General features: G+C 41.6%; 1 protein-coding gene across 4 annotated transcripts in view; it reads left to right on the top strand.

The window, feature by feature from the left end:
* The window catches only part of NDST2 (N-deacetylase and N-sulfotransferase 2), a 111,885-nt gene that overhangs the window by 14,319 nt on the left and 77,233 nt on the right, over positions 1-20,333 (top strand). For 3 of the 4 annotated variants that reach the window (XM_071748204.1, XM_071748198.1, XM_071748200.1), the window contains exon 2: positions 8,612-8,676. The gene's annotated coding sequence lies outside the window, so the exon portion shown is untranslated. Of the gene's footprint in view, positions 1-4,333; positions 4,555-8,611; positions 8,677-20,333 lie in introns of those variants that run through there. The other variant, XM_071748199.1, reaches the window with a different exon arrangement.

Below are 20,333 nucleotides of genomic sequence, written 5' to 3'. Positions count from 1 at the left end.
AGCCATCTGATGGTTAATTAATTATAAATTATACCATTGTATTGCTATTATGCCATGTTATCTTTTGATTGTGTGGAAACAGAGGAAGACTTGTCAGCAGGAGAAGATCTGAAAAGAAACTGCATCAAAATCCTGACTGTCTTTTTTCTCCTCTGCATTTGGCTTTATGCATTTTCACCTCTGCTCTAGAGATTCTTCGTCCCGAGCTCTGTGCCCCTTTTTTATTGTGGTGTCAGGTCCTGGCCTCTGAGGAAGGCCTGGCTGGTCTGATGTGGTATCAGTTTATAAATAGCTTTGGAAAATTAGGGCATAATTAGGGCATACTCCCAGTTAGGACTGAGTGCTGCATGTTGGGATTGAACTGGTGGACGAGGAGCAGCGTGGTGAGGGATGCTGCTGCCTGGAGCTGAAGATACATAAAAGATGAATGCATATTAGCTGGTGCCTTCTGTTTGGTTTGGGGTTTTTGAAATTTATTTTCTATTTGCAAATTGACTCGGTGTGTGTTAGTTAGGTGAGATTTTTTTGCTGCCTCCCTGATGTGACGTGAGACATGTTAGAGAAAGATTTTTGCATACAGGCTGATGGAAGAGAAGCCTTTTACTTCAGAAAAGTATCTAAACAGAAGAGCTAGATACCAAAGGCACTTTTGGGTAGCAGCTGTTCTGTAAGAGTGATGGTTGTTTTTCCAATGTACTGGAGAGAAATTAATACCACTGAAAAGTTACTTTTTCTGTATAGAAATGTCATATTCTCAGCTCTGTCCTCTTTTAGCACCTGCTCGGTGTGCACAGTGCTTTATTGCTATCTATCTCCTCTCATCCCACCATTTTCCTTCATGTCTTGTCCTTTGTCCTCAGTGCTGAAATTAGGATTTATTTGGCACTGTTAAAACTAGGGACTCTGGGTTTGGCATATTGAGGAGTAAATTTGTGATTGGAATTGCTCATCCAATCTGAAATTTTGGCTGTTTTCCTGCCATTTCTTGGGTGCTACAGTTGCAAGGATTGTGCCCCATGTATTAATGCATATGTGGCTGCAAAGGCTATCTGGAAGTGAGAGGCAGAAGCTGGTATTTTCTTTCCCAGAAACTAAATATAGTGAGTGTTAAACAGATGGCTGTGTTGTCACATAATAAATATTGGAAGAAAATTGAATTATATCCTGCCTGTTTGCTGACGACAGTTCCAGCCCCCATAGTAACAGCAGTAATAATAATAGGAGGATTTGCAGTGTATTTAGTTTTTAATTCTCAAAGTGAGGTACCCAGGAAGGTCATGTAAGGAGATTTCTATTTTTTTAATTTTTTAATGTGGGAAAGATCAAGTGATGTGCTTGGGGTCACCCAGCATGTCTGTGACTCTCTTGAAAGAGCATGCAGGTCCCCTTGACTTGCAGACAGTACGTTTCCATTTTAAACCATGCTGACTTGCAGATACTTACTTGAGCATTTTCTTCAGAACTTCCCTGCCTGCTTATTTTTTTTTTCTCAATTCCAACCTAATTGTTCATTGTTAACTTGCCAAGAGGAGATAATAAAATCAGACTTGCATTCCTGTCCCATGTACTTGACGAATGGGCTTGCTATGGAAAACCTTCACTGAAAGCCCTCTTGAGAGATTTGTTGTGAAGAGGAGAAGGTGGTGGGTGCCAGAGAGATGATGAAGACTTAGCTGAAAGGAGAGGTTTTATTTATACAGCTGAGCTTTATCTTGTGATATTAATAACATACAGGCATTTCTTTTGGATAGAGGGGATGGATCCTGCAGTTAGCTAAGGTTGGTGTGCTGCTCATTCTAGCATGAGCCAGAAAATCCCATTTAGCTGTTTGCATACGTTACCTTATCTGTACTGGGAGGACTCTTGGTTTCTTCTGTAAATCATTCTGATGTTCCTAGGGTGAAAGCTGTGGAAGAGAGATAGGGGCTGAGGGCAAGAACCAGAGTAGCTCACCCCAGGGCAAGAAGGTTGCAGAGCAGATCAGATCCATGGCAGCAGCAGAATTCACCCAGTCTGTCCTCCACCCCCTTTTCTCAGGGCTCTGCAGACGTGCTGGGAAGTTGAGGAGTTTATGAATTGTCTCAGTTACCCATTTCCTGCCAACCTTTACTGATATTTTTCTGTCCTCTGACTGGAAGTAATTGTATCCCATGACAGACGTGGAACTGGCACTTACCACCTCAGAATTTGCCTGGTGGGAGTAGCTTGGAGTAAGAGGGGTTGTTTGTTTGTTGTTGCTTTTCTTTTAACCAGTTGGTGGGGAGAAAGCAGAGTCTGGGATTCCTCACTGCCTCCATAAAACATTGTCATCTACCCCAGCTTGAAGATAGATAAATAGCATCCTGATCTCTTACATGCACAGTTGCTCCTGTTGCCTGGCTACAAACATCAAGTGATTAGTAAGCTATCATTAATGTAAAATGAACAAAATAAGTTATAAAAGTGCCCAGTTACATGTTTTCCCCGTGTGCCCACCATGCAGGGTGGTACTTGGCTATTCTTGCTGCTTCAGGCTGTGCTTGGCTGTCACGCTTTCCAATCGACTGCAAGTACAACCTCCCTGCTATTTTCTGCCAGCTCTCTCTGTGGTTCCTTCCCTGTCCTTTGAAATAAACCCCTATCAGTTTTTCCTTGCATCATTTGTACCCGTCTGTAATCTGCTACCTTCTGTGTGTCTTTGATCAAATGCTGTCTTTCTCTTCTTGCCTTCTTTCAGTGTAAAAAGACAGCATAAAACTGTATTTTTAGTTTCAGTGTGCTGCGTCGCTCTTCTTGGTAAATATATGAGCTGTGTGGCATAAAGGGGTGTTAAACATCACTACAAAAGCTCCTTGTTTTTTAACATCTCCCCAGGGTCTTGTAATGGATTTGTTAGGGCTCCGGGGAGATGTCCCTTTCTAACCTAGTTTCTGGTTCAGCTGTTCTCTCTTTTCCATCATTTCCTGCAGTGTTTCCCATTTGCTGTATGAAAAATCCACTCACTTCTGATGCCACTCTTTTTTGCATGTTTTTCTCAAGTGTGGATGAGAATGCCTGTGGCAGGCTGAGTAGCATTTATTTAGTTAATCCTCTGTTTGTTAAACTCTGTTCACATATAGAAATTATGTACTTTAGCTTCAGGTGCAAATTTTCTCTTTCCAGCTGTTCTAGTAGCACTCTGTGATGCTTTGGTTTTAAGGGTGAGGTAACTAAAGCAAATTTTAGTGAGTTGGACTGCAGTGACTGAGTTCTTAGCTTGTTGACCAATTGTTCACTTAAACCCTTCTTGTGTAGGTCTGTGGTATGAACTGCCAGAGAAGAAGGAATGGAAAGGGTGATACTGGTTTCCTAAATTCAAGACAGTGAAGAATGAAAGTGTTTTTTGTTTTCTTTTGGGGAACTGTTCCATGTTGTTTAGCCACCAGTATTTCTGTGCATGAGTGTTAGCTGCAGGTGCTGTTAACAGAAACAGCAAGGAGAATATAGCTGAAACAAACTATAATGATGCTTTCTCAACAATTTGGTCACAAAATACAGCTTCCCATTTTTAACTCTAGGTGAGGATTTTAGGTCTTGCTGTAAATACTCCGTGAAAGCTTTCAGAACTCATGTGGCACAAAGACATAGTCACAGCTCAGCAGTTTGGGCAGACCAAAAACCAGAGGGCAGAGTGATTCTCTATGACCCCACCACCACCCTTCCAAAGGGAAGATAAAAGGGGAATAAGGATGAGAGGCTTAAAATTGGAGAATTAAAAAATTGGAAACAGAGATACTCTAACAGGGGAAAGGCAATAACATATGGGATAAAGAATAAAAATACAAATGTATACAAATGTTTAGGCAACCTATAGAAGGCTGGTCTGCCTGACCTTGATAGAGTATGGGCAGGAAAGGGGAGAGAATAGACCCCTCTGTGTTCCATCCCTCTCAGGGTCTGGAAGCCCTCCTTCAGTTCCTTGTCCTCAAAGTGACAGACACAAAAGAAAAATGTCTCTTCTTGTTGCTGACTTTCTTCCTTTGATACCATAATTAATTTTGTTATAAAACCCAGTCTCCTTTTTGGCTGGCTTTGTGTCATAAAATGCAAAGCAAAACTGCAAGGTGCTGGGTTGAAAGGGACCTTCAAGATTGTGTGGTTCCAACCCCCCTGCATGGGCAGGGACACCTCCCACCAGCCCAGGTTGCTCCAAGCCCCATCCAACCTGGCCTGAGACACTGCCAAGAATGGGGCACCCTGGCCAGAGTCTTTTCTTCTAAATGTCTTACCTAAATCTGCCCTCTTCCAGTCTAAAGCCACTCCTCCTTTTCCTATCACTTTATAAAAAGTCCAGCCCCAGCTTTCCTGTAGCCCTGTCAGGGCTACAGCACTGGAAGGTGCTCTGAGGTCTCTCTGGAGCCTTTTCCAGGATGAACAATCTTGTCTCCAGAGCAGAGCTGCCCTGTCCTCTGAGCACCTCCATGGCCTCCTGGGGTCACCCCAACAGCTCTGTGTCCTTTGGGTGTTGGGGGCTCCAGACCAGGACACAGCACTCCAAGCAGGGTCTCAGGAGAGCAGAGCTGTCAGAGGGGGAAGGTATGAATGCCTATTTCTTTCATGTTTGTAGAAACTCAAGAGGTTTCTATTTTCATATTTATTGCTAGCTTTTACTAAAATACTGCTCTCACTACCTGGGTAAGCACAGCTTTTCTTTTAATTTCCTCCCTTCTGCTTGAAATAAGTTGACTTTTAATTTTCCTTTGAGTTTTGTTGTTGTTTAAGGTGAACATCTCATTCAGGGAAGACTTCTCAGCTGCACTAATGCTGAACAGCAGAGCCTGGCTAGGTAGTAGGCTTTTAGAAAAGAAGCATCTACTGTAGGTGCACCAGGCCTTGTACATGAGTCAAATTGTGGGTATAAAAATGCACCTTACAACAGCAAAAAAGAAACAATCAGGATTGTTGAGGCTGGAGAAGAATTTAAATATTTTCAAGTGTACTGCAAAGAGAAGAAGAACAGTTTCCCCTCCATGTTTAGGAAGGGTAGGACCAGAAGTAAAGAGTTGAAAATTAGAGGAGACTTCAAGAAAAACTTTGCAACAGCAGAAGCATTGAGCAGGCTGCTTAGGGACCTTCTGGGTGCTCTGCCATGGAAGATGTTAGCAGAGATAGCAGGCAAATGTGTTGGGATCTGATCCCACTTGAAAGAATTTCCTCCTGAGCCTCTTGTCTGTGATTTCAAGAGTGCTGAAATAGTTTCTGTGTAGTTTCCCTTTGGTTTTAAGCATATTCTTTGCCCTGGTGTAATGTTAATTGTATTTTCTTGAGGATTTTGCTTTCTGCTAAATATAGTTTCAATCAAGGTAGACTTAAACACATCAAAGGTGAAGATACTTTTTAAGGTAGTGCATGTTAATATATACAATGTCAATATTATTTTTTTCTAAATGTCTTGTTTATTTTTTTACCCTGTTGTTTTCACTAACATACAACAGAAATTCTAACAGAGTAACTACAGGTAAATAATAGCTCATTATTAAAAACCTCCCTCTCTCTTTTGGTTTCTTTATTTCTTCACATTTTCCTTGTTGCTTTGGCCCCCAACCTGCCCAGCAACTCTCCCTGCTGGGGTTTCCTAAACTAATCTACATTATTCTTTGTATTCAGCCAACCTCACTGAAAGTTGCGATTTTATTGCAGGTTTTGCTTTCTTTTGTAACTCTCTACTAACAACCTGCAAGGGAGTAGATGCTAATCTTTGAGAGCTCCACAAATGCCCTTCTTCCACGCTCAGAACTCATCAGTGATTCTTGTTTCTTTCTGCCAGTTTCCCACTTGTGACAGTACTTTGTTCTCCTTGCCTGAACAGTGACTTGAGTAGCCCTTTGTGAAGGACTTGACCAAATCTTTTGAGAAAGTTCCAAGAAACAATGTGTTCTTGTATTCCTTTACTCCATTGGGGCTTTTCCTAATCCCTGAAAGAATTCAGCTCCTTAACACATCCACCTTGTGTTCAATTCATCTTGTCCCCTCAGCTATGCAGAAGTTTTCAGTGTTCACATGCCCACAAGGATTCTCCTTCCTTCTGTACTTGGGAAGTCTTTGGGTTTTTGCAGATTTCTCAGTTTGCAGAGTTTCAGGTTTATATAACTGCTCCAGTGTGGTACTTTACAAAGGGGGGGTGCAGGACCAGCACCCCCTGGACATTTTTCCTTGCCCTAAGTTCTTCCACAGTCCCATCCTTCTGTCCCTGTGCAGCTGCTGCATTGTACCAGTGCAAATATTTATGCAATTGTACAGTGCCCTGAACGTGTGGATCTTACCTGGTAAGCTGAAGGTGTCAGCTTTGGTATTTTCCTTCTTTGCACGAGGTAATTTAGCCTGAGAGTAGGAAATTCTCAACAGAAAATCACAGAGATAGTGCCAAGCAACAAGATGTTTGGCCAGTGTTTGTCATTGTGTCTTACTGAGAAATGTGTGTTTTTAACACTGTTATAACAGACTATTGTTTGGTTGTGTTTTTTTTTTTTTAAACTAAGATGCTGGCTGTTGAAGGTGAATCAGGTGTGGATGAAAACACTAACACAGAAGAAACAGAAATAATGAGAGACCCTGAATTTCAGTATTTCCCATTTGTGGGGAGGCCCTGAAGAGAATGCAGGCAAAAAAACCACTTTAAACTGAAATGTGTTTGTGTGTGTGTCAGGGGAAGAGTGAAACTGGAAAGCACTGGTGTTCTTCCTAGCACCAGAAGCCTTTGAGTTGGGTCACTGTGCAGCAGAAAAATCAGTTTGCAGATGTGTCATGGCAGCAAAACCCAAATGAATAGGGGGCTGGGTTGTACAAATGGAAGAAGTTTCTTCTTGAACATTAACTTTCCAAGTGTGCAAGCCCAAACATCTTTGTTTCTAGACAGATATAAAGCAGCTGGAGAGAATTGAGGGGAAAATTGACAGAAGAGGAGAGAGCAAGGGACTGAGAGGCAAACATGCCTACCTTGGCTCTGATAACTACAAGGGTAGCTGAGAGAGGTGATAAGAGTCTACAAATATTTGAGAGGCACATACTTCAAAGCTAGAAACTAATTAATTTAGTGAGGTGAGAAGGGGCATAACTAGAAACAAGGGAATGAGATTATGAAATATATTAAAGTATGAAATAGACTGCCCAAAGGAAGGGCTGGAAGAACAAATATATATGAACAAATATATAATATGTAAGACTTGTAGAAAGATTCAGGAAATAATCTAACATCAAAGACTCACCTTTCTGATGAAAATAGATTGAATAATTTAGTAAGTCACTTTTTACCTATTTAATTTATGTTTGCTGTTGAGGTGTTAAGGCGAGTTGGCAGCCTCTCTTCACTCTTTAATTTTGCCTCCCTAATGCTTCCTGTCAATTCAAGTCTACATTATTGCTGACTGATCTCAGACTCTGTCTTTCTTTAGAGAACTGTTTGAAAAAGGAACAGTTGGGCAAACATTGTAAAAAGATACGAGGGGAGAAGAAAGGTAAATAAGTTTTGGGAATGACTTGCAAGAATATTTTCTTCCTACCTTCTGCCTAAATGTTGTACCTGCCAGTAAATGGGAGCAAAGGAGTGCTGGATAGAGAGGTCTTGTTGCACTGTTCTGTTCCTGTTTGCACAGAGGTGAACAATGGTGAGGGAGCTCCCAGACTGTGAGCTCTCTTTGTGTTACCTGTGGTCAGCCTGTGACTGAGGGGAGGGTAAGAACAGGAGCAAAACCTTTTTAGTTTTTAGCATAGAGGGAGGCAATGGAGAGTTTTTTCCTCCATGAAATCAGGTGGACTGCATCTGGGAGAGGATGGAGAGCAGCCCTAAGCTTCTCTTTTTGGCTTGTGTGAATAGTAAAAGGTGTTCAGGGTGACTGCTACTCTTGGAGGTTTCCTTTCTGGGTGGGTGTAAGGTGCCAGGAGCAGCCTGGAGGAGTCACTGGCTTTGGAGAGGAAGGACGTGGCTCTGCTTGGCATTTGCTGGCTGGCTCCTCTTGCCTGGAAGGCAGCCCTGGGATTTATTTGAGCAGATTATTTGAAGAATTTGGGAAGTGTACCAGTTTTGGGGCTTTCCTTTGCAAAGGAAAAAAATCCTCAACCTTTCAAGCAGCACCAAGGGAAAGTGAATTTATGCTGCTGCTTCACGTGTTCTCTGCATGCACTCTGTACATTGCAGAGCTGCTGCCAGAGCTCCTGTATTCAGGACTGCATCTCAGGCTGTGTTTGAACTTTTTCATCATGAAGAAAGGGCTTCATGAGAGATTTAAAGCCAAGTTCTCAGGGCTGTGATACTTACGGTCATGGAAGTTGCATCTCTGAATGGTGGAATGTCAGCTCTTAAAACAAGCAAGGAGTTTCTTAGCATATTCTTTCCCTTTGTGCTTTTCCTCTTATATTGTGGATGAGTTTCAGTGATTAAGAAATATTGTCTTCACTCTCACTTGCTGTGTTTTTAAGGACACACAGTAGTGTGCACTGCCTTGCTGAATGGTGTTTAGAACAAAGTGACTGTGTGCTTGGCCTTCTGCAGTGATCTTCATACTTGTACAAAATGAAGTACTCTTTGATCTCTCTTTGCTGTGTGTCTCTAATCCAGACTCATTGTACTCTTTTATTTTTTTTTTCCTCCCCCCAGCTGGAGGGTGTGCTTGTTGGCTTTACTCTGCCTGCTGGCTTCTGAACAAAGGTGCTGCTGAAAAGGTGAGTACTTAACTTCCATCCTCTTTGATGTAGATTTACTTTCAGAGGAACTGATAAATATAGACTTGCCAAACCTGTCACCTTAAACCCTATCTAGCATTGCAATGGAGAAGATCTCATCTATCAGCTTATAAAATCCTGAGCATCAGCCATCCAATGCACTGCTCAGTTCTGGTTTGGTGTAAATTGCATGGCATTCTGCAGCACTGCAGGTTGACTGAAAGGGGGGCATAGTTCATTCCTTGGACAGGTCTGAATTCAGAGCTAGAGAAATCTCTGACACCCTGAAAATAAAAAGTAATAAAACCAAAATTCCAACCCAGTGACCACCCTGGGAAGGGATGGCTGAGAGGAGTGCATGACAACCCATCTCCTTCACAGCTGTGTGAATTCTTCATCAAATCTAATGTCTGTCACATCATCTGCCTTCTGAAAGCAGCTGAGGTGCCTGAGCATTATCTGAAAGAAAAAGCAAATAGGCTTTTATCAGATTGAGAATGCTACTTATGAGATGGGGATAAGTTTAATGATGCTGCCCTGCTGTGAGTGCTTAAGCAGGGATTTCTCAAAACCTTTCCCTTCAGTCGCTGAAACGCTGAGTGTGCCAGGCATGCAGAGCTGCCTTTTTTGGGGTAATGGTGGTGTCATTTTACAGGTCCTTCCACTTGGCAAAGAATAGAGTCAAACAACAGAGGATTAGCACAGAAGGGAACTTTTAAGACCATCCAGTGCTTTATGGTTGAGCAATAATGTTTGTATTTTGTCTGTATGCAAACAAAAATTTGTAGGAGAGCTTTAGTGCTTTAAGGAAGGGCAGATGAAAGGCAACCTGAGGTACTGTAAAGTCTGTACTGGTCTGTCCATGGGACTGCCTTAGCCAGCAGAAATGGGGATGTCATGCATAAGGTTTGAAGATGGTTCTTCAGGACCTTCTGTAGAACTTGTCAGATGCTGTGTGTTTATTTCTTCTACAGACGTTTTTTTATTCATGTTCTGAATTTAAAAATACTGGTGTTATCTCGATATATGTGTGTATGTGTATATATCTATATATCTATAAAGCCACTGTGGGTTAACTCATGAGCTTAATATTTTCAGAATCAAATGGAGTAATGGGTAAAACATTCTAGAAACTTTGAACTAGTAGCCTAAGAAGACTTTTTATATACAAGAAAGTATGTAAATATCTTGACTTTATGAAGGGAAATAATCTTTGAATGTTTAAGTTTAAAAGCAAAAAATAAATATTCCATTAGAAGGCTGGACTTTTTATACTTGATAAAACTTGAACATACTGAGATACATAGATACATAGATACCTTTTGTCAGTTCCTGTTTGCTCTAGTAAATGTTTAAATAATCACTGTATCATATTAGGAGAAGTGGGATTACTGTGTATCTGTTTAATAAAATATTTAAATTACCTAAAAATCATGATTAAAGTATTGCCTTGTAAGAAGCTGTTAAAGACATCTCAGGAGAGCTATGGGTAGTTGTTGAAAGGAGAGTTTGGAAGAGGCCCTGTCCTGTAATACTCAGAGTATTTTCACAATACTCCTTGTGATAGGTCTGATCTGGAACCTCTTCAAACCTGTCTCAGAGTTTGTCTGTCTGTTCATGTCAGAAGTCCATATTAATGTATCACAGTCATGTTTCTAACTTTATAGGAACATATCATGGAGCTTAGTGTCCAAAAAGTGCTACACTTGTAAATTTTCATTTTTATAAATAATAGTTAAGGTTTTTTGTTTGTTTAGGTTTTGAGTTATTAAAAAAATAACTTTGGTTGCTTCAAAGATGTCTACTATATATATATTCAAATCATGGAAGGCAAACCAAGATTCTTTTCATGTTTTTGTGCATAGAGAAATACCTCTGGTAGAGCAAGATCTTGTTCTTGGATTCTCATCTCTATGACATCTATGAGAAAAACCTTTTTCACTAAGGACACTTAAAATCTCTTGCCAGAAGTGCAGTAGAATAAGCAGTCTGCTGCCTACAGCTCAAAAACTAGTTGTGTGTGTCAGAAGTGTCCCCCTGACTGACATCTGGCACTTCAAAATGAAGTGAATGAAGAGCTTCCAGTTGTGGTTGTCATATTTCTTCTGGCAGGAAGGAGTGAGGAGCAATGGTGAGGAATCCAATGCACAGAAAGGTTTGTGAGCAAGCTTCATAGTGAGAGGTGACAGATGTGAGGATCTGGCCTGGAAGAAGTTACAGTTATGAGGCTGTAATTTTATTAAATAATCATAAAGAATGATTCTCTGTACCTGGGGGGTTGTAAAGGAGAATAATTTCCAATAAGGTTTAGTTCAGCAATTACCACGGTACTCCTGAGGCTAAGAATCTTCAGTCTTTTTACCACTGGCAGCTAAATCACGTGAGACTCAGTGGTACAACTGAGTTGGAAGTAGCATTTTGGTTTGGTTTTTCTTTTTCTCTAAAACTTGCTGTTGTAGGCAAGGTCCTAGAAGAAAACATATCCTCTGTGTTGAAAAGTTCTAGGGCAGTTGCTGAGGCTACTTGTGTTTTTGTGGTTGTCTTCTAGCAGGCGTGGATTCCTTAAAAAGCAAAAAAGAAAACCAAACCACAAGCAAAAACCAAACCAGATCCCTCAAACGAACTCCCTTAAATTTATTGCAAAATGTAATACTTTTATAAGGGATCTGAATCAAGTTGCTTCTTCCCTCTTGTCATTTCTCACCCTTTAGAGGGGAGTTCCTGTATGTCTTCTGTCATCTCTGTGTAACTGGCTGAGCTGCAGACGTGCAGTAACTTCATGCCTCTAACAGAAGTGGTGTATTCATACACAAGTCACATCTGGTTAATCAGACAGTCTGAAGAAGACCAGAAATACAAAATATTTCTTCCTTAGGAATATTGTTGGACTTGGCAATGTCATTTTATGTACTGAAAGGAGCCAATGGCTCATCCCTGATGTTCTGTGGTATACATTTCTTTGTGCTCCAATTTGTGGTGGTGGAGGAAGGCTTGAAAACCTCCTTTGATAAACGTGGAATCTCTAGAAGGATCTTTGGAGTCCTGACATTACCCTACTGTGTGCTGCCCTTCATTTTCCAGCCTGACATCTCCCTCTCCAGTCAGCAGTAGCATCCTCCTGGTTGGTTTTTGTGGATTAGCACATGGGGTGGATATCACCCTGAATTTGGTGTCTCTCCCAGGCTGGCAGGGTTGTTCCCAGCTGTCAGTGACTCACAGTAGCCGAGCTGCTGTCTCAGAGTTCAAGTTAATGGAATTTGCAGTTCAGTTTCCCTTGGATTGTCTGGCAGAGATGGAATTTCCCATGAACTAGGCAGAGTTGGAGAGATCCCACAACACAGAAGCTTTGAACCTCTGCTGGGCCTGAAAAATTGCTGAGAAGTGCTGTCCTTTCTCAGGCCTCCCTGCAGTTGTGCTTTCAGGTGTTTCATTTTGTTCTGTCTGAATTCTCACACCAAGCCTCTTGCTGAACAGCTCCAGTTTCCAGAAATATGTTTTTAAAAAGTGATAAACAGATGTCACATGATTGTCATTTTTTCTCTACATGGATGACAAACTTCGTTTGGATTTTGAGGTTCTGCTCTCTCAGCAGGGTAACTGCTTTGTTTATGCCAAAGTAAAGGGCCACAAACATCATCACTGCAATGAACTGAGAGAATTAATGTGTTTACTGAGCAGTAATTTACATTTCATCCTGTCTTTTTTTTGCTCCTTGTTCATTTTAACCAAACAGGTTGTCTTTGCCCCTTCTGTTAATGTGAAGGGATATTTGAAATAGCAGGGGGGTGCCAGAGAGAATGGGGACCTGGGGTTATGTGTTGATTTTGACTGTTGTTCTGGAAGTGTCTGACTCCTCTGGAGAGCATGCTGGACTCTGACAGAGCTGTTTGGACATCATCAGCATTGAGTGCTGGCTCCTGAACAGCTCAAAATCAGCAGGATGCTTTGGATTTAATTTCTTTGAAGACAACTGAAGTGACTGAGAATCACTGGCATTTCCCAAAATAAATCAGACTTCTGAAGCTTCTTTGCTTTGTTAGTGCTCAGAATACTGGCTAGCCCACATTTGTGTCTCAGTTACAGGGCATGCAGTGGCTTGTTTCCTCCCTTCTTGCTGTCATTTGCACCTGTGAACCTGGCTATCTGCATGAAAAGTATCCTCCAGTTCAAGTGCTGTTTGAAAATACATGAAAGGCAAAGAAAATAGCAAGTGTCTGCTGCCCAATGTTGTCTTTTTCATGTTGTCGTTAATATATAAACAAAACTAAAAAAAATCCAGAGTAAGAAGATGGTATTTAGTTCACTGATCATATAAGCACAATTTTGATTTTTGCATATATTAAGCAAGAGCAGCCTGAGAAGATTAAGGGCATATGTGTTTCAGATTCCTGGTGTGTTTTTCCAGCTAGAACCATCAAAATTTTCTGTCTTTTTCAGTGGAATCACAGGTGATGAAACTCCTTCTTTTCCACACTGGGACTGATGTGCCACACTGACAACTGCCCAGGAAGCTTCTCAGGTTCTCTGATGTCAATCTCTTGTAAAGATCCAGAGATGCTGTATTTCTTCAACCTTTAATGCCTGTTGCTCAACTTGGGAGATTTGAAATATTCTTAAACATACAAAGCATTGTGTTAGATAAGCTGAGTCTGTGCTTCTTCTCAGCCTAAGAGGGCACTGTTTCTGACTACTTGGTGCATCAGGGACTTCTTTCCAGCAAGGAGTATTTCTGCTGAGATAGCTGACAAAATTGACCTTGTCCCCAGTTTCCCAGGTCTTCTTCCCATACACTAGAGAAGTTCAGTATTCTGTTTTTTTCCAAGATCCTTCCTGCTAAGAGGATCAATGAAATTTATGTCCAAGCTTGAAAGTAATCAATCTCAGGGCTACCAGGGACAATGCTTATGATGACCCTTGTGGCTTCCTTTTCTCTGTGGATACAAAGGGTTCATTTCAGTGTCTGGTAAAATCAGTTTTTACTGATGATACATCCACCATGACAAGAAAATGAAGTGTTCAATCTCATCATAAGAGGTCCCTCTGGCTTTTGCTGCCTGCATTGTAACTTCAGTAGCTGAATTTGGGGTGGACCAGTGGGTTGCTTTCTAAGGAAGTGGAGGTGAGGAACAGCAGCAACATGAAGGGGGTGGGTGCATCACAGTGATGTAGTGACAGGAGAAAAAAATGGAATGATGAAAGGCAAAGCATCCCTTGAAAGGAGCTTCTGGAAAGCAGAGAGAGAGAGAATGTGTGTGTGGTGAGAGGGAGTTGTCTCCAAAAGCTGTGTTTGTTCCCTGGAGGCTCCCCTGTGCTGTGATTGAGTCAACGTGTCCAAGTGAAGTGTGGGGAAAACTGCTTCTTGTGCACAGGCAGGGCTTGGATGGGCCCCTTCTTACAGCAGTAAGAAGCATTCTGCTTTTGCATGGCTGGAGCCACAGCACAGCCAAGTAGCTGTCCAGGCAAGCTCTGTAGCTGCTGTTTCTCTAAGAACTGCTGTAAAGCTCTGGTTGGTTGGGGATGAAGGATAATTGGCCCTGACCTTGATTCTGGTGCAGATAGATATTAATGAAGATGATGAGCAGAAGGGGAGATGACTGAATGTGCCATTGAGGTGATGCAGGTGGCAAGGGCCTCCATTTATCTCTGAATCTCAAAGAAACAAACGTGCTTATGTTTCTGATGTCAGTGTAATGTTTTGGGGAAAAAGGGACTTTTCTCTACTGTCTGATTTCTGTTTATTAAATGGATGAGAAAAGGGTTATTGCAGTGCTTTGTCCTGGAGGATAGTTGCAGCCTTTTACTATGTGACTTTGTGCATGATGCTGCACTAACAGCTCTCTCCTTGGCCAGAGCTCATTGCAGTGTTGTAGGAATTCATAGGAACATGAGAATCCTTTAAAGGCAATGTTGCTGTGCTAACAAGCTCGTTTTGTCTTGATTGTTTTTAACATATGCTCTTTACCTTTGGCACTTTCCTATTTTATGAATCGTGCTTACTGCCATAATTTGATGTTCTGATTGTTTCCATAGTGACAGCAATGGCAGAAACCTGCAAAAGGAAGGTGAAAACGTTGTAGTTTCAAGATAAACTGTTTTCCAGAGGAATGGCTTGAGGGGGTGGGAATGCAGTAGATTTTTCCAAGTGGGGACTGAATATTTAGCAGTACCTGACTTGGAGGTCAGAGAGAAAAGGCAGCAGGACAGAAGGATTGGTTTGGTGTTTTGGCATTTGTTTTTGTGGGGAAAACAGTGAACACCAGAGCAGCCTAGAAAACAGGAGCTGTTTTCAGCAATACGTCTCCTTTCTTGCTGCTCCAAAAGGTGATGGGATATCAAAATGCAGAAAAATGCAGTGTACAAATTATCTTCACAGAAGAGGTGGAAGTTAACATGCCCGTGAGGCAATGTGTTAACATACCTTTGTTTCATAATTTCTCTGTTCCAAATTAGTAACCTAAGTGTAGGAAGCTTCTAGCATTAGAAATCAAACACTCACAAAGCCATTAGTGAGAGCTTCAGCCTGGTGGGTTTTTTTCTTCCCTCTCTGGCAAAAATTAACTGTGAGGTTTTATTTTCTGGGAAGCAAGGCTTGATCATCTTTCTGTACCCATCACACTGGGCGTGCCTGTCACTAAGGTACCTTGAGAGAAGGCAGGGGCTTGATGAGAGTCCATGCTGCAGCAGGGAGAGGGCTGTTTTAAAGCATTTTGTAGGAGAGAAGCCTCCCTATCCTTTTGAAGTAGGTGCTGATGCTTCTGCCTTGAACCACTTGCCCGAATTCTATCAGCATTCCTTCTATTAGCACAGCATCTGGGAGGAGGGAATGCTTATAAATCAGGCCAAATATTTCCTTTTGGGGACCTGACTGTTTTCTGGGAAGCATTTGATAGCTTTCAAAGTGTGTTTTCCCTCCCCAGTGCCTGGGACCTAGGGTTGGGACCTTGTCCCAGGTAGTTGTGCTGAGGAAAGGTGAAGTCAGGCTGTGCTGCCCATCCCCTGCACAGCTCCAGCCCTGGGGAAATCAAGCAGGCTGGTGGTAAGACACAGGTGCTCCACTCCAATTTAACACATTGTTAAGTTCACATCTCTCATGCCTTCCAGCCAAAACATGGCAGTGTACTGTAAACTGAATTTGTGTTCTGTCTTATTACACTGGGGAAGAGGAGCTGGCAGCTGGGAACTTGTGTTGCCTTGAAAGTTGCAGAAGTTACTTATTTGTCAGTGCCCGTGGCCTCTTTGGTCATACATGCATTGGTACCCTGGCTGGTTTTTCCATTATTTTGGTATCTTGGGAGTGAAGGTGCATGAAAAGATGTCATTCATGGTCCTTCTTTATATTTTTCTGCCAAGTTTTGGTCAGCTGGCACAGTGAAAAGTGTTTTGATTCTGGATTTCCCTTCACTCTACAGAAAGGGAAGTTTCTCTGTTTTGTACCAGCTGGGCTCATTGTGTGTAAAACTGGAAAGTGGTTTAGAAATCGTGGGAGCAGTTAGTTGTAGCAGCAAGGCTGATGTAAGTTGTGCCATCTGTTCTAAATACTGTCCTCTTATTTGCAGGATGATACAGAATTAAATGAAAACAGTTTCTTCTTGAGAGACAGGTTCATTTATAGATAGTTAAGCTGCTGAGATGCTGACTTAGTGGGAAAGTAAGAAGATTGGTTTGGATGTGTTCTCTCCAATCACCCCCACCCCCAAAAAAAGCCCAAATCCCTAAATCCAGTAGGTTTGCATTATTTACACTGATGGACCTTTAAGTAGTGTCTTGGGTCCCAAACATATGTTGGACACCACTTGAATTCCAGTTGCATTCTGAAATGTAGAAAGAAACAGACTTTTAGACATGCCTCTGTCATGTGAAACTTGGATCTGGTTTCTTCATCTGTAAAACTCATTTATTTGCAGCTTTTTCTGATCCCCCTTAGAATGAAGGGGTGGTGATTTGGGGGTTTGCACTGGTAATGACAGCAATTATTGCTGATTCATTGCCACTGACCCCCCTGCTGCTTGGTATTTGGCTTGCAGAATCTTTGTAGCTGTTTAATCTCATAGGAAATAGGTAAAATCCAAGAGGAAATTGGGAACTAAAAAAACCCCACCCGACTATTCGCATGTAAATTTACCTATTAGAGCCATAGACTGTGTCGATTTGAATAACATTAAATTCATTTCTTGAAGTAGAACTTTCCCTGAAATCACAGAAAAACAGCTGCTAAGAAGAAAGCATTTCCTACAGGTCTTTTGCTTTTGGTTGCAACAGAGGCAGCTGTCTGCTTTATATGCAATGAAAACAGCTAATTGTGCCCTTGTAAACTTTTCAGTTTAGAGGAACATGTATTTATTCACATGAAAATGTGGATGTGAAATGCTGGAAACTTTTCCTGCAGATATAAAATTCTCTTATAAAAGCTCTTCCCTCGCTGGTTTGGTAGCTTTTCACCTCTGCATGTATAATTAATGTTTAGTGCTATTGCCAGAGTTTGGATAACAGGTTTTTATGATAAAATTCTCTGCATTTAGCCCATCTCTCCCCTTTTGGGGTGGGGTGGGATTCTACTGTTTTCTGCCGTGGCTTTTTTTACTGATGGGTTGTGTCATTAGGTCAGCTCAGTCTGTGTTCTCTGGCCACATCATTCCTACCTTGTAATGACTGATATTGACAGTAGCTCAGAGGTATTTCAGCCATGGCTGTCAATTAAAATCAAGATGCTTTGGGGTTCCAGAATTTATTTTGAAATCTGGAGTTTTTTTCTGCATGCTTTCTAGTTGGTTTTTTTTAGTCTTTTTTTTTATCCCCAGAAACCATTTTAATGTGTGCTTTGAAAGATTCATGTGTAGGTTTTTTACATTTTTGTCCTCTCAATCTCTATAATTGAGTATCTGTATTTTTTGCTTGTTCTTTCTCACTTCTGCATTTCAGCCAGATAAAATATGAGGGTTTTTCCTGTGATTCTCCTAAGTGTAAATTTGTAGCTCTCTTGCCATGTTTATTAGAAACTCTTATTTTGTGTACCTGGGATGAAACTGGGAATGTCAAGCCAAAAGTTAACTCTGTCTTTCCCACAGTATAATGAACTTTTGACATTGACAGGAGCTGCAAAGCTGCTCACTAACAAATGGATAAATTAGTTCTGTGATGGCAAGTGATTTCTGGACATGAAATCAAAACAGGTGTTTATTTCTCAGACAGTGATGATAAGTTAATGTGCTGTTTAAGCCCAGAAGTAAAAATTTATTTAAAAAAATAATAATAATAATCTCGTGTAGAGAGCTGTAGAGAGCTGCCTTTTTTTCCCCATGGTGTTCAGTGGGGATGTTGATGGAGTTGAGTCTTTTGCCCTGTCAGCTTGATAAATGCCCTCTTTCCCCTTCTGTGGTGTCATTATTCTGGGGTGAAGGGTCCTGATTTATATGAAATAAGAGGGCTTTGAGGACCAGAGAACATCTCAGTGAACAGTGGCTCGTGTGGATGTCAAGCATGGCTGCTGTCCTGCCAGTCCCCTGCACTGCTCTGGATTTTAGCTGGGGGTTTTTGGGCTGTTGTGTGAGTTTAGGGCATCGTATCAGTCTTTGTCAGTGCCTGTGGATATGGAGTAGCTGACTGAGTTTGCCCCAAGGCTGTGAGCAGGAACAGGATTTGCTCTCCACTGTTTCCACATGTCAGGCTGGGCTGCTCTCTCTGTTGTGTTAAAACACCCCTCAAGCATCTTCTCTTGGACACTTTAAATTCTGCCTCAGTCTTGGTGGTCGTGCTGGTTGGTGGATGGATACTTAAGTGAAAACTTGGTGTATTTGCTAAGTTTTAATGTATTTGTTTCCCTTTTTACTGTAGAAGAGGCTTGCTGATTTCCCTATTTTAATGTGGTACTTCAAGCAACAGCTGTAGTAAAGTGTTCTGCTGCTAAATCATAGCACTCTTACAGTGCAGTCACTTCTCACGTTAATTTTCTTGGTAGGCATGACAAGGTTTTCCAAGCAGGCATCTACTTGAAAAAAAAAAGTGAATTTAGTTCTGGGTTCACAGCTCTGGCAGCAGAAACTCCTTTTTTCCCCAAGCAGATGCCCTATGGGATGCTGTGAGGTGCCATTGCTGTCACACTGGTGAGGTTCACCTCTTGTTCAGGTTCACCAACATTTCCTTCCTCTTATGAAACTGTTCCTGGTTGAGCTGGTAGCTTTTTTTAATGCCAGAGCTGCACGGAGACCACCAAACTTGAGCAGAACCAAAGTCAGCTTCCTTCTCAGCCAGGCTGGAGCTCTTGCTGTATCCCAGCTTTTGTTGCTGGCTGACAGGCACACATGGTGGGCAGGCTTTTGAATGTTGGCTGTACAGTGCTGTTCATTCTTCATTTGGGAAGCTGGGTAAGACCTTGATTCCTGTGGGCATGCTTCTCACTTCAGTACCTCTCCCTAGGGTGCCTTTTGAGATGCCAGCTCTATCCAATTCACAAGATTCCTTTCCAAGATGCATATCTTGTTGGTGAGGCACATCCACATCCCCTCTGGTGGCTGCAGGAAAACACACAGTGGGACGGTGGGGTTGGAGGGCTTTTTGGCACATTTCTGATTCCTGGGGACATTGTCAGTGTCTTCTTCCCTAAAGCATGCTGCTAGAATAGATTTGGGAAAGCTCTTCATTTCTGTGGGTCTCATTTTTTGGGTCACAGGGAGACAAGTGGGGGATGTTATTAGATGGCAAGTCTTTGAAGTTAGAATCAACTTCAGAAAAAAGAAAATCCCTTCTCAGAGGGACTGATAAACAACAATGCTTTCCAGCCTTGGAGAGGATCAAGGTGAAACTCAGTGAACAGCAAGAGCAGAGATGATCCTGCTTTGTGACAAGTGGCAAAAATACCTTCTTTTCTTCCTGTGCTTCTGTAACAAAGCACAATAACAAAGTACTCTGAGATTGTTCTACGAAAGGAACATAAAAACCTTTTATTGTTAAATATCTTCATCTTAATAGATGGGGGTGGAATGTATTTTGAAAGTGGTGGAAATATCTCCTTGGAATTCTGAATTAGTAAGTGGAAAGAACTGAGTTAATCTGTGTGGATGAATTTAAGAGCATTCATTTGCTTAGTTAGACCCAGAGGAGGCCAACATCTTCCAACTGATGTGTGTCACTCCCAGATTAGTTGGCTTTGGCTGGGGAAGAAAGAGACTGGAACAGCCCCATTTCTCTTGTTAAATTCTTTGGGAAAGAAGGAAAGTACTTTTCACCCATTCATCTGGAAGTTTATTTCCAAAGGTAAATATGCCTCCACCTAAAGAAAAGGCTGACTTGGGAAGATGAGTTGGAGAGCAATAGAAAGTGGCTACACAAGAAAAGCAACTGTAGGATTCTCCTCTCCAAGGTTCCCTTTTGGTTTTTTCCAAGATTCAGAGTGTGAGAAGACAAAGGAGAAAATTAAACACTTTTTTTTTTTTTCAGAGAAGGAAAGTATTTTTCAAAAGCAAAAAAGTATTCACATGGCTTTGAAATGGCTGGTGGATGATGAAGGTTGGGGTTCATGTGTATTAACATGTCCTATGGGTTGCAGTGTCATGACTGTTAAATGAAGACTTACATTGCAAACTGAAAGCTGAATGTATGTACAAAACTCAAATGAGAACACTGAAGAGAAATGTTTTTAAAAAACTATGATTTTTCAGCAT

Source organism: Heliangelus exortis, chromosome 7 (assembly GCF_036169615.1).
Source record: "Heliangelus exortis chromosome 7, bHelExo1.hap1, whole genome shotgun sequence".
Taxonomy (NCBI): domain Eukaryota; kingdom Metazoa; phylum Chordata; class Aves; order Apodiformes; family Trochilidae; genus Heliangelus; species Heliangelus exortis.
Note: the sequence above shows the minus strand (reverse complement) of the source record. Positions and strands in the feature narration are given on the sequence as shown.